General features: G+C 31.3%; 1 long non-coding RNA gene across 1 annotated transcript; it reads left to right on the top strand.

The window, feature by feature from the left end:
• The first annotated feature begins 2,421 nt into the window (after positions 1–2,421).
• On the top strand, positions 2,422–5,603 carry LOC111087073. Its single transcript, XR_002611796.1, has 3 exons — positions 2,422–2,535; positions 4,909–4,981; positions 5,422–5,603. It is a non-coding gene; the product is annotated as an uncharacterized LOC111087073 (long non-coding RNA).
• Positions 5,604–15,477: the final 9,874 nt, after the last annotated feature.

Raw genomic sequence — 15,477 nt, 5'->3', positions numbered from 1 at the left:
GATCCTAGCGTTGTAAGTCCGCAGACATACCGCTGTGCTACTGGAGGGCTTTTAAAATAGTGCTCATAAAATAACATATAATTAAGGAGATTCAACAATGTTCCATTGTGATAATAAAATTGAAAAGATATTTTTGCAATGTGTTTAGATCAGTTTATCTACTAATTGAAACAATTAATTAGGTATAATTTTTTTAGTACTCATTGTTAGATGAAGGACTTAATGTCCAAAACATATTTCGCTGACTATTCGCTTCACTAAGTTGACATGACATCTGCTACATGACATCTGCTAAGTTTGCGCATGCGTCAGAAATCTATTTTTAATAAGAGGTGATATGACTCGGGACGAGTACATCGCTTTCTCCCTATGATCGCTATGACACCCCTTTTGAATTGCTCGAAGCATTACTTGATATTTCTATTGATATTCGATAAATTGAAGACAAGTTACTTTTGTCATTAATTTGGACCAATAATTTTTATCAAACGACATAATTGCAGATAGATACCGAGCTTACAATGCGCATGCGCATTCTTTGTAAAGTGGCAGAAGTAAAAGATAGAAAAGGGAGATCCTGGTTTTTCTTCTAGCATTAAAACAGTTATTGAGGTCCGAAGCTTGAGTTAAAGTTGAAATGTCACCATCTTGTGACCGTTATAATGGGCATGAAACACAACAATGCTCGTTTTAACGTTCACAGGGTGGACATTTTCATGATTCTACCAAAAAAAGATGCAACAGGTTGAGATATACAGCTAGCCTTCAGATATTATCCGTGAACCTGTGGTAAGCTTTCCTGCTTCATCTGTTTAGTTTGATATCACGTTGTGTAGAAGATTAACAATTAATTTTATTTCTTTCGTGTAACTATAACTGCGTTTCAAACTCTTTATGTATTTTTTTTCTGGTAAAGATATGAGACAAAAATAATGATAATAAAAATTAATTTTAATAAAGTATAATAATGGTTGTGTTTTGAAAAAACAACATCATACTATATATCATACTTCTTTCACAATTATAAAATAAATAATGATAATTTGACGAACTGGTTAAAATAAAGCTAGGGTTTATAATAATAACCGTCTTTAATCGCGACTTTGGTAAATTCTATGCCAGATTAATGAAATATACCCCGTTTTCAATATAAACTTTTAGAGCAGCGTTCCTCAAACTGTGGTCTTTGAGTCATGTCCGAAATTGCATAAAAACAAAAACATCGACAGATTTAGGGGTTCTCGGGTTACTAAAGTTTGAGACCCGCTGTTTCTTAGGAATTCTACTAAAATACATAGCAATTACATTTCAAAACATACACGTATGCTATAAGATCAAACTGAAATGTGTAAATATGTGTGTGCCATAACATCAGAACAAACTAATAGGTGTAGATTGAAAAGAGTAAAAACAACAGATAGTAGGCGATTGGAAGTGTACGATTAATATTACGTTTTTAATGTTCTCTTCATTGACTCTTCTTTTTTCTGTTTAGAATACATATGATAAATATGTAATCAGTTGGATGAAATTATCTAAAATTGGTTGAAAAGTTTTTTAACTAAGCCTCAATAAATACACAGTTTCATCACAGAATGAAATACAGGTTAATTAAACTTTAGAATAAAAACATTTAGTTAAATCTCTTTCTTATGTCAACGTGTTGTACAGACTACAAGCTGTCAATTTCAAAATAAGAAAAACGAGAAAATTATACATTTATTTTAAACTAATCACGCATTAAACTATTTACACCGGTGGTCAGGGGTAAGCTTACAGGCGTACAACGCTAAATCCGGAGTTTGATTCCCCGCGGTGGACAGAGTGCAGATAGCCCATTGTGTAGCTCTGCCCTAAAACAACATAATTAGTTTCTTACTTGGAAATTTTTTCAATATATATACTCAGTTATTCTCTAATTTCAAATGTATACATGCATATATAACACTTTAAAATATAAATATTCATGTTTTAAATGTCTCTAAAATCACTCCATGGGAAAACAAAATTTACCAAAGGCTTGCAAATTCCACAAAAAACAACAACAAATCTTTTTATCTATTATCTATTTCTTTATGTATCCACTAAAAGAGAGATGGAGAGTAAGATATTACTCATACATAAAGGCAAAAAAATGTTTTGAAACTCATCTTTTATTTAATCGAGGTTTGATTTGACTTCAGTGTGTAACTCAATAGTCAATTCGAAGAAACTTATGGAAACTTATTTTCATACATTATCATAGGTTTATTCTGAAATGAATAATATAAAATGTTACTAAGCTTTTAAAGCATAATAAAGTAAATGATTTTACTTCAAATTTTATTGACGCTCGAGCTGGAAAAGAGTTTTAAATTAAATTTAGATTAAGATATTAGGTAATGACTTATTTTTCTTTATATATATATAAATCTCTGATTTTTTTCAGTTTTCTGTTAATCTTAGAGTACTATCCATGTTTGGGGGATGGTGAAAACTGACCAAGTAAGAACAACAACAGCAATAACAAAAATTTGGATATGCTTGCACGTTAAGGTGTGTGAAACTAATGTTTATTATCAGTTTCTGCCATTTTTGCCGCAACATTGTTAAGGAATCAATGGAGAATGAGTCATATTACAAAAAATAATTTAAAATATCATTAAAACTCAATATACTTTTTTATCATAAGGAGATGATACTATTATTAGTGCTCGCAGTGGAACAACAGCAAGCCTATGGACTTACAACGCTAAAATCCAGGGTTCGATTCACTCCCAGTGGACATAGCAGATAGCCCAATGTGATTTTGTTCTAAAAAAACAAACTAATGAACAAATTACTACTAGCATACCTTGCAGTTTTTTTGTACACATATGTGATGACTTTTGGATATACATGTTATTTCGTGTATTCTGAGTCCATGTTGTACAATAAGAATCCACATTTGTTTAAATATATTAAAAAAATTCATACTATTAACCTTTTTTATCTTATTATAATATATCTATTTCAAACATGGACTTGTTTGTTTGTTTCGAATGTTTTATAATCGAAGAGTGAGATTTGACAGTCATTTTTATAACATACTCACTGCGCCGAAGTGCAAGGTGTGGTTTTGCTGCAGCAGGATGTAAACAACGGATCCTTGGATCTATAGTCTGGAACACTAGCCACTAGGTCATACATGAAAAAGTTTATAAATGACGAAGTCGGACAAGTTTGTGATTAAATACTGTATTTATGGATCAACTACTATAATGTGAAATGTTTGTCGGTTTAATCAATATTTTTTAAACAAGTTTAAAAAGAAAAGCTAACCATAGGTGTCATACTTTCAAAACATAAGGTGAGAATACACCATTTACAGATTATAGATCAACATTTTTAAACGCTACGGAAACATGGTAGAAATGTTAAGATGTATATATATACAGTAAATAAGATATTTTCTATATTGATGAAATTCAGTTTGAAAAGCAATTGTGTCAACTACTAAAGAAGTATATATTTTGCAGAATGTTTTAAAGATGAAATCTTTATTTTATGAGTTGTTCTTCGTTATATATACATATATAAACATGAACTTAAATATACTTAACGGTAAATAGAGATTACTCATTCTCCTTCAAGGCTCCTGAAACAACTTAACGGCTCATTAGACAACCTTCACGAATCACGAGTGGAAGGAGTAGTCTCTGTTTTAAGTTTTCTACTGAATCAGTTTCTGTGCAGATTGATTTTATCGTGAAGGGGAAAATGTTAGTTTTTTCTAAGACTATCTATGAGTCGTGAGGTGCAAGAAGTAGTCTCTGCGCAGGTTGTTTTAGGTGTCTTGAGGATCAAAGCGTTGTTTGTATGGAGATTGGTTTTATCGTGAACTGGAGTAGTTTCTGTGCAGATCAAATCCTTAAAAGAGGAATGAATAAAATCTTAAATTGTATTATAGTAAGAGAAGTATCAGCTGATTCCATACTATCTATCAGATTGGATCTCTATTCGCAAGCTTTGCGTTCCTATTGAAATTGAAACTGAAAAAGTATTTTGAAATAAACAATTATAAGTATGTAGGGGTGGGTGAACAAGACTATTCCATACCTGAATCTACCATTCATTGTCTTCAGGTAATTGTGAGACAGTAGGCATTAAGAGCGAAACATAAAAGTAAAGTTAGAGAAGAAAAAGTTAAAACAGGTTATTAAGAACAGACTGCTAGGGAGCGGGTGATAGATAAAATATATCTTGTATAATGTGTAGCACATCACCTGATTTTTTTCCATTGTAAACATAAACACAGTTTGTTTTTCGTATTGTAATCATATTGTATATAAACATAGTTTGTTGTCCATATTGTGATCATATTGTATATAAACACAGTTTGTTTTCCGTATTGTAATCATATTGTATATAAACACAGTTTGTTTTCCATATTGTATATAAACATAGTTTGTTTTCCATATTGTGATCATATTGTATATAAACACAGTTTGTTTTCCGTATTGTAATCATATTGTATATAAACACAGTTTGTTTTCCATATTTGATTACAGTACAGAAAACAAACTGTGTTTATATACAATATGATTACAATATGGAAAACAAACTATGTTTATATACTATTCTCTATAAACACAGTTTGTTTTCTGTACTGTACTCATATTCTCTATAAACACAGTTTGTTTTCTGTACTGTAATCATATTCTCTATAAACACAGTTTGTTTTCTGTACTGTAATCATATTCTCTATAAACAAAGTTTATTTTTTGGTATCGTAATCATATCGCATACCACTTTCGGACATTAGTGATAAAATATTTAAAGTGAAAATGGCATGGAGCTTCTTATTAGCTTATTAATATATCTGCATTTAAATATCATAAAATACAAGTAGTAAAAATACCTTAAGCACCCTTTTATTAACTATTACAGAGGAGTCACATCAACGAATAATATCATTTCCAGGAACTTTTTTGTTTGTTTTCGTGAACCGCATCTGACAAAGGTAAACGATAAAATCTTCCGTTAACTTTCGATTTTAAAACCATAGTTTTAAGCAATCACCATTAACTCTTCAAAAGTTCAAAGAAGACCAAATTATGTTTGTTATCGTTTTTATTTTAACCTGTGTGGAACAAGATACCAATGATTCCTTAAAATATTACTAGATAGAACACTGAACAACTCAATTTGAAAACTGATCGTAAAACTACAGTGTATAAATATTTTCCATGCTCATATATCACTCTGTAGAGATGTTAAAGGAATGTCAACAATTTTCAGATAAAAAGACAAAATAAATAAAGACGTAGCTAGTTAGGCAGTAATGTTAAAACTTAGTTGTGTAGTTCATTTTTTTTTGCCATGAAATATTTCTCATAGAATGATAGAAGTAATACATATATTTATCCGCCATGTTAGCAATCTATCAAACTACTCTTTCAGAAGACCCGACACCTGTGGGTGCACGTGGTCCAGCATGTGGATTCAAGCAACTACTTACGTAACATCACGTGAGATCCAGCTGCTTGGAAACGTTACAAAGGGAACACCTATGAAAATCCTCGAGAGCAAGAACGTTATGCAAAACATGCTTGGTAATAATAACACAGAAGCGAAACGTTGAATTTATGAAATGTTCCAATTTGCAGCTAAATTGTAATTGGTTATTTCCAAGTTCAGAAAATATTTTTAACAAAACTAGATTTTTAATAGTAAAGCTGATGTGAACTTTAGACTATAATGCGATCTATTGAACACATTTCTATCTATCTATCTCATAGTTCGTGGTTATCGAGAAAATTGGAAAATAAACAACATTTTGTAATAAAACAATATATAATAGGACCCAATGGTATTTATATTGCTGCAAAACAAAACGTACATGATCACTATTTTGGTTCTAATATTAAGTAATAAACATAATCCATTTGTGTACAACTAAAATGTAAAGTTAAACTGAAGTATTAAGTACGTACTACCTTAATACATCATTTTTATGGTGTTTGGTGTCTCGTTTCCTCATCCCAAGTTCACAACACTATAAAATAAACGTTAACTTATAACAAACTATGAAGGAAGATATAAAAATATCTATCATTTTGAAGCAATGTTTTTAGTGTTAGAATATGTGTGAAAATGAGGTTAACTGTTCTGATAATTATTCTACGCTGGATTTGTTTACTCTAAGTTTAGTTGATTATTGTCGTGGAGAAACTACTTAACAGTTCTTCAGATGTTTCGTGTGATTAAACTTGGAAATGAAACTGAAATACTATTTATTGTCCGTAACGAACTAGGAGCTACGAATACTATTAAGAATTAAGTTCTATAATATGTGATGTGTGATGTCGAAGTTGGCGAAGTTTGAATATCCATCTTTTAAATAGAAAATTATGATAAAACATAATATTATAAATTAATGAAATCGGCTCGATGGTAGCAGTTTATAACTAGAGGGGCACTCAGTAGAGTGCATACCTCCGCTACGCAGCGTTGATCATATACGAAAATGTCTCCATATATCCGTCATTATCAACGGACACGGACCATTTTTGGCAGAACGATGAAGAATAATATGTCCACCAAGTTTCATCAAAATTCGATCCTTTTTAACTTAGTTACAGAGCAAAGATAGCGTGAGAAATCGGTCCACGTGTTAACAGATAGGAATTTTTTTGATTTTCGTGACTCTGCTGCGACCCTGATCTTTGATCTAGACCCTCCAAAAACTAATCAATTCTATGTTGGGCCATATTACAAATGTATACCAACTTTTGTCCAAATCTATTCATTCGTGTTCGAGAAATCCTGCTGACAAACACACACACAGGAGTGAAAACAACCTCCGTCATACTCGGTGGCGAAGGTAACTAGGTGCTCTTGAAATGAAGCAAGAGCTAAAAATTACTTTCTTTTTTTTTTTTGCAGTGCAATGCTTTTAAAATATCAATATAGTAAAATTATATAGAACACGAGCTTCAGAACTCCTCACCGTTTTGTCTCAGCCTTTTTCTTAACAACGTGATAATGTATTAATACACATGGTACATTTAAATAACATCCCACGAGGCTTAAAGCTTATCCGCAGGAAATGTACTATTTAAAACTAAGTTAAATTAAAACTGATGGCACAATACTCTTAGAATACAATAATATCTTAATATAATATAATGCACACTCAGTTTGGATGTTTTCAATTGTACATATATTAGTTCACATCATTATTTTTGTGTTATTAATTATGTTTTATCAACTTTTTCCATTACATTTCTTGGAATTGTATTAAAACTTTGTACTTGATAACTTAATTTACAGGTAATTTATAATAACCTAAATATTTGTCTTACATTTTTATCAATATCTATTCTAGCTTTTAAAGGCGATAAGAAATAATACACTTGTACTATATTATAATAGAGTATTGGTATGGTTTAAACACATTCATTATATTCGAAGTTATATATCTTTCATAAGCAACCATGTTATGTTTTTTCTTATTGGTAAAACATTTTTACTATACTATTTTGTAACTGTAATATTTTGTTTATATAAGAATCATAAACAGATCCGTATATCGTTATACCATAACGAATCACAGATTCACATAAAGATTTATAAACCAACTGACATACAGAAGGAGCAGAATTGAATTCAAGTTTATATACTTTACATGCATAAAATCTTAATCTGGTACAAATCTGTGTGAAAAAATATTTGTATTATTTAATGGATGTATTAAGTCTGCATAATAATGATTAAAATTATCTGCTATATTTCTAATAATAACATCGTCACTTGAACTTTTGCTTTAGTTTCTACCAATTCATTAACAATCTCCAATTTTTCATATTATTTTTGTTACTATAAAACTTTGTGGGATAGCGTTGTTTTTTTTGTAATCTTATTTTATTTGTTACTTTGTTTCTACTTTTCACATAAATCCACGTATAATATTTACTTGTTGGATTATTTTTTAAATCATCCACAGTTTTTAACGTTCTTTAACATACACTTTTATTTCACCAGTAATCCATTCTCGATCTATTTTTTAATTTTTTCTCCTTAATGCTTATTATGGGATGTTCTAATATCATATCATATAATGCCTGAGAGTTACAAATGTTATTAGTTCATGCATACCAGTCAATTTTAGAATTTCTTTCTTTGTAAGATTTTTTTTCAACTTTTCAAATGTTGCAATAATTTGTTCATTATTATAACTTAACTTATACCTTTCATTTATTGATGATAATTTTTCAGTATCAATTAAAGTCAAAATAATGTAATGATCTGAGATTTTAATTTTATTAACAACTGAAGCAACAAGTTTATTTGAAAGATTTGTAATGACATGATCTAAATATGGTTGGTCCAATCTCTTATTTGCGGTTTCTTCTCTTGTATAATAATTTATATGTTGATCCAAACCATTTGTTGCTAAAATATTTTTGTACCTTTGAACACCATGTTTATTGTCATCCATAATATCTATGTTAATATCATCTATAATTAAAACATTTTTGTTTTTGTTTAAATGATTTAACCATAACTATAAATTATCCCCCAAAATTTATATATTTGTATTACTAGATCTATGTATAGCAGTTATATGAATGATTAAAGAACCCTTAAATACATTTAAACTTTACACTTCAGCGGGTTCTACATTGTATGTTAGTAAATGACACATCATTTCACTTATATTGAAAGAACAAGGCCTCTGCCTTCATAACTGTAGACATTTTTAGTAGAATTTTGAAAATATGGCAAAGTAAAAGTTGCGTTTTCTTTCAAAGTTGTATTTTTTTCAGTTAACGCTATGATATCTAAAGCTGTTAATATATCTGTAAAAAATGTTTTTAACTTATCCCAGTTTTCTTTAAACTTCTCTTATTAACATGCAATACTGAAATAACTCCAGTTTTTAAAAGCTATACATGTTTCTTTTCTGTAATTCAGTTTCTTAAATTTAAGTTGTATGTTTGTTTGTAATTAAGCACAAAGCTACACAATAGGCTATCTGTGCTCTGCCCACCACGGGTATCGAAATCCAAATTCTAGCGTTATAAGTCCGCAAACATACCGCTGTGCCACTTGGGGTCTAAGTTGTATGAAAATTAGTTTCTGATATTATATTAGATAAATCTAGACAGTTCATAGTTCTTATCTAATAAACTTATATTTACTTAATTTACTTTCTGCAAATCTTTTATCTTCGCAATATTTAAAATATTGCTTCCTACCTCTTTTCTGACAAATATTATTTTTCCATTGTTATATCAAACAAATTTATATTTCTTTTCTTTCACTGTAATTTTTGTCCTCCACAAAAATTCTCTGTCCATTTTAGTAAAATTTACATTAATATGAATGAGCGATTGATGTAGGTTTCCTTGAATTTCTGAACATTGTATTCGTAGTTTTCTTCATGCTAACCATTTTTCACAGGCCATTCTATTAATGAACCGGATTAGAATAGGCGGGATATGCACGTGGTCATCCGCGGGAAGGGGGCAAGGAGCATTTGCCCCCTGGAAAATGAGAAACATATTCATTTTTTCTAGTCATTCAGTATATATATATATATATACCTTTAAAAATACCAGTAATTTAGACTTTGCCTCCCCCCCTCCGGGGGAGAAATTTCTGTTGATGCTCATGTACGCGCAAACTGTTTTTCTGTATGTTCTTTCAATGTCTTCAAGTTTAGAATATTTTACTTCAAGTTTGTTAATAAGTTTACTTACAATTTCTTTCAACTTCTCGGTATTTTCTGATTGAATTACAGGAATATTATGTATTTAAATAATTCGATTTCTACTATACTGATCTAAACTATTCACCTGCATTTTCACAGAAAATATCATTTTTTCGTTTTCTTTGCACTGATTTTGTAATATCTATATTTGTCTATTAGTTTCTGCCCGTTTTTTGACAATTTTTTTATTTTACCAATAAACTCATCATGCTGTTCAGATAAATATAACTACAAATTTCTTAATATCTGGCATTTTCTTTTTTTAAAACAGGTAATATAAATAATTTTCCATTTGTTTCTCTTAACGATTCTTAAATACTACCAGTATCCATGCTTTTATGATTTCTCCCAAAATATTTTCTAGTTGCTTTGGTTCGTAACTAATTTCACTTGTTTCTTCTTGTACATTATTCAAGGTGACATTACTTTACTTATCTTTTACTGGACTTATAAAATAAACGTTTCCTAGTGTTTCATTTTCACAATTTTACAACTTGCACACATTCACGTAGGTTTTTTTCTTGTTTGATAACTTCCTATAACTGATTTCATATATATTAGAACACTTGAAGTGGCAATTGTGTTTATATTTACCGTTACAACTAATGTATCCATCATTCACTAAAAGTTGTCCTTCATAAACTATGTATTTAGCAGTTTCCATATTCATACATAAAATTCTTAAATGTCACCAATTCTTACTTTTCAATTATCCTAAAACTGATATTAGAATTACTTTTGGTTTAACTTTAATAGTTTGTAACAACTGACAAAGAATTCTACTTCTTCCACAAGCACTCAAACCGTCTTAAGTTATGAATCCACTTCACATTGGTAAAAGCACAGATGAGGTCTCGCCTGGCTGGAGATTAGGCATAAGAATTATTAAAAAAGACAGGAGATTTAGAGGTACGTATACTGGGGTTTGGTATATAACCCAGTTAAACAGGAATTAAAAAGAAGACGAAGATAAGCATATAGAATTTAGCCAAATAACTGAAAAGCATAAACAAATTATAATACATACGTTAAATCAGACAAATCTATTATAACAATTCAGCGTCATATGCAAAAATATAGCTCATTCTGTAGGCTTACTGTAATGTTGTAATTGTAGTAAAACGGGTATTATCTTCAAAACTGCTATATTTGTAGTACGTCCACAAAATAGTTACACAAATATAAGTGAAAGTAAAAGTTAAGACTGTAGGCGCTGTACATCAAGATGTTATTATAAAGTTGAAAGGGATAGAGTTTACTCTGTGAACACTCACTCCACATGTTGTTATAATGATAAAAGGTAGAGTTTTGTATACGAGCATTAACTCAAGATGTTGTTACATAGGTAAAAGGTACAGTTTAGTATACGAACACTAACGCAAGATTCTTTGATAGATTGTTTAGGGAGAGTATTCATGATGAAACTAAGTTAATTGGACAACAACTGCCTGTTGTTGAAATACAAGTGTAGAGAACGACGTTTCGAAAATCTTTCGTCTTTCCTATTCAGGTTCTGACCTGAAGACGAAAGGCAGAAGACTTTCGAAACGTCGTCCTCTACACTTGTGTTTCTACAACAGGCAGTTGCCGTCCACTAAACTTAGTTTCATGCATTAAATCAAGATGTTGTTACAAAGGTAAATGGTAGAGTTTAGTCTATGAACACTCACTCAAGGCGTTGTTACAAATGTTAAAAGTAAAGACGCTACATCAAGATGTTACTACGAAGCAAAAGGTTAGCCTAAAAACATTTTCGTAAATACATAATCTTGAGTTAATATACTAATGTGGTAAAAACCTGGACGAGCACTTTTAAGAATACCAATGATCGAATTCCGACTTCTGGCATTTCATACAGTCCTTTAAAGAATTTCCTGAAGATATCAACAGTTTGACAAACTTATTAGTACTTGAATTAATTAACTACTTGAATGATTTCAAGAGAGATATTTAGGTTTTGCTGACTTCTATGTTAAGTTGTCTGAATATGTTATCACTTAGGTGGATAAAAAAAGACACTCTTACCTGTTTGTTTCCTCGTGTGGGGTTCATACCCAGTTATTTTAGTATTGTTCCATTTTATGTCTTCTTCTCTAGTGTGATGGGCTATTGTAGATAGATCGGTATTACAGAATTTTCTATGGCTGTTGTACTCCAGAAGTTTTACTTTTGTTAGTCGTTTTGTTTTTGTAATGTCCTGGATACACGGAGAATGCTGTAAATGGCGTTTTTGCTCTCCACATGATCTTTAGGTAGCTTGGTGTGTACTAATTGCAATTGTATTCTGTTGTAGCTTCTGAACACTGTCTTAACTTTATGTTTTTTACCTCTAAACGTATTGAGAAAGACCTTTGACATGAGTGAATAAGGCTATGTGAATTTATTCTTTTAATTTTTAATGTTTATTTTATTCTTTATAAATAAAGTGTTGAGGCTATCTATTGTTAAGGAACGTTGTAATAATGGGTCTTCTTTCTCCTTAGCATCTTCTATCTTACAAATATTGTTCATTCTGACGACTAGGCAATCTATGATGCCTGTTTTTCCACTGTCGGGGTGGTTTGATTTAATATCCAGATATTCCTATGTATCTGTGGACGTCCTATATATATATATGTCAAGGAATGGAAATTTGTTTCATATTCTATTTTCATTGTGACATGTTGTCTCTTGAGGTGTGACAATAATATGAATGTATCTTCAACATATCCGAGCTAAATTCTGGGCCTTGGGGCGCCTGTTTTGAGGATATTATCTTCGAAATGTTCCATGTAAATCTACTGAGTACTGACAATAGGGTGAGCCCATGGCTAGGCCTTATTTTCATGTTGGAAACAACCTGTTGACACAGAAGGTTCTATGTTCTATTGTTGTAGAGATTATCAGTTGAGAACGTTACTTGAGAGGACTATCACTTTCAATCTGTTGCTGGAGTATTTGTAGTGTTTCAGAGCCTTGTACGCTGCCGAATAAGTCAGACACATCGAAGCGTTTAGTTTGTGGATAGTAACTCAACGTATTGTTACAAGGATACAAGATAAAAGTTTAATCTACAAACGTTACATCAAAATTAGATCTACGAATCCTACCACCGGTCCTGAAGCTTGAACACTACATTAAACTGAGAGTTCTAATTTATTCCGTGGAAGCTACATGGGACTGGAGGGTGAACTCCAATTTATACCCTCTACATAAAATGTAGCGTTTACTTAGAAAAAAAACTTCCTCGAAGTATTACTATTGTATCGTTTAGTCTACTGACTCAAATGTTCATTATAAAAAGAAAATATACCTGAAACTTAGATAACATACACTTCCTATAAAAGTTTGACTTCAAAAGGTCAAACTTCTAGTTAAATTTCTCCTTGGAAAGTTAACAGCGTTACGTCAATGTGTTCACTACCGATTCCTACGTCATTCGATACGTTTAGTTATGCTACTTATTTTAGTCTTAAAGTGTATAGATTTAAAGTATTACGTAATTCCGGTAGTTTGCTTTATAGGATTGGTTTCAGTAATTACATGTTCTGCACTTTATGGGTCCAGTGTATCCGAGCATTCACAATTTTCTTCAGTTGTCACAAAAAAAAGAAATTCTGTTATTCAGTCAGACAAGAGTAGTTCAAGTTTTGGCGATGCTTGATTTTAATTATTTCATCAGTTCCAAATTAGCGATTGCTATGCGCAGATACAATCTGTGTAAATAAACAAACTAACTGATCTATATATTCAGTTTACTTTGATCAGAAATTAGAAATAATAAATATCTTTCACGGTTGTTTATCAACAAAATCAATGTTTTTGAAAATGTTATTCATAAGTTGTGGAAGAAAGCTTTTTTATGCTAATAATATCACGATTTGTATTCTTTTTTGCAACATTTGGTTATCAAAACGTATTTTGAAATTTTCTGTTATAATTTCCTTATTGCCAGGTGAAACAGTCATAAAATCTCTTATCTTTCCGCTTTGTTGAGATCATCGTTTTCCACGCATTCTAATGTTTAAAATAACACTAATGATACACAGCCAATGGAACATAGCTTCGCAAAGCCACAGGTGTCTAACGCCTTCTGGCGGCGGACCGATCAATACGTATGCAGGAAGTAGTATATGAAACAGATCAGCAGTTACTGAAGCGCTTAATAGCTGATGCTTTACTCTACTTGTACGTTATGGTTGGTTAATTTTGTGACAGTCGAATTCAGGCGTGGGACAGCAGTGCTATTAGGAGGGAAACATTCATCATAGGTACAATGAATAATGAAAATCCAATAAAGTTTTAGATTTTACGTGTATGTGGGTAGATAGACACTGAAAACTAGAAAAAAATATTGCAAAAATCGAAAATATTTACTATGACATGGTTTATCCTATGTCCATACTGATATTGAAATATCACCCTTTTTTTTCCAAAGAAAAATGTTCCGAGACTAGTCAAGAGGAAGGCCTTTCATTTAAACATCAGATGTTGATAAACGGATATTTCTAGTAATGTTCCACATAAGCAAAGTTCACCAGAAATGATTGTCTGGCAGTGAAGAGACCAGCATTAGGTTGTTCCACCAATATTCTGAAAATATCTTTCACCTCTTCCAGTGACTTATGATCTTTTTAGGAACATATCCTCTTTAAACTCAGTCTAATGGACATTTTTATCTAGGGGCTTAAATATTTTAACGATTCATTTAGTCGGGATAGTTGCTGGCTTTACATTACAATATCTTCCAGTCTCTTTTTGTTTTTAATTATGCACAAAGCTACACAAGGGCTATCTGTGCTCTGCCCACCACGGGTATCGAAACCCGGTTTCTAGCGTTGTAAGTCTGCAGACATACCGCTGTGCCACTGGGGACATCTTCCAGTCTAATGACCACGTTTGTCCTACTGATTGAAGAGTTTTCTAGTGTATTTAGTAGCAATAATTGCTAGATCTATATGGCAATTTCTTACTTTCCTTGCAATTGTGTTGATTGAAAGTGCCATTTCTTAGGATCAATAAATTTTTTTAATGATATTTCTTTCGATAAAATGAGGAATTTTATTGATTTTTCTAAGAAATTGCAAGATCAGTTACAAGTCAATGCGAAAGCCCTTTTTATCACACCCCCTCTCCCGACGGCGGGTATTGTTTTCATTCTTGTGCGCGTGTGTATGAACAGGGTAACGCATAATGTTTTTATCTTATTTTGATTGAATTTGATCAAAAGTTGAGTGTCTCCCAAGGTCACATCGAAAGCCAGCCATTTTCGTGATAATGGTAGCAAACTGGGATTTTGAAAAATGACGGTCAAAAATCGTGAACAAAGTAAGATAGAAAGATAATATTTGCACCTAGACTCATATTTTTGAGACTGAAGAATTGTTTGTTGTATATTTAAGGATGGTTACTGGCAGAGGTTGCCTTCTCTGAATGCTTTTCTAGCTTTCATTCTGAGTTTAATTGTTCGTCTAATTTCAAGTTCGGTTCAGAAATAAATTTTAAATGAGGGAGAATGAAACAGAAGTAAAATAAAATATATAAGCTATATCTATTTATTTATCAACAATTGTGCTGCTGTAAATTTATTGAGTTGTCTATCTATCGATATGTATACAAAAGTGCCCACCAATATACGGTGATTTGACCATAATGTGTATGATATTATGCCATAGTAAGATTGATAATAATCCTAATCACACTTTCTTTTACTGGCCTTATACAGGTTTTAATTAAGAGTAAAGTGTAGTAGCATTCAAACT

Source organism: Limulus polyphemus, unplaced genomic scaffold, assembly GCF_000517525.1.
Source record: "Limulus polyphemus unplaced genomic scaffold, Limulus_polyphemus-2.1.2 Scaffold1709, whole genome shotgun sequence".
Classification (NCBI taxonomy): domain Eukaryota; kingdom Metazoa; phylum Arthropoda; class Merostomata; order Xiphosura; family Limulidae; genus Limulus; species Limulus polyphemus.
Note: the sequence above shows the minus strand (reverse complement) of the source record. Positions and strands in the feature narration are given on the sequence as shown.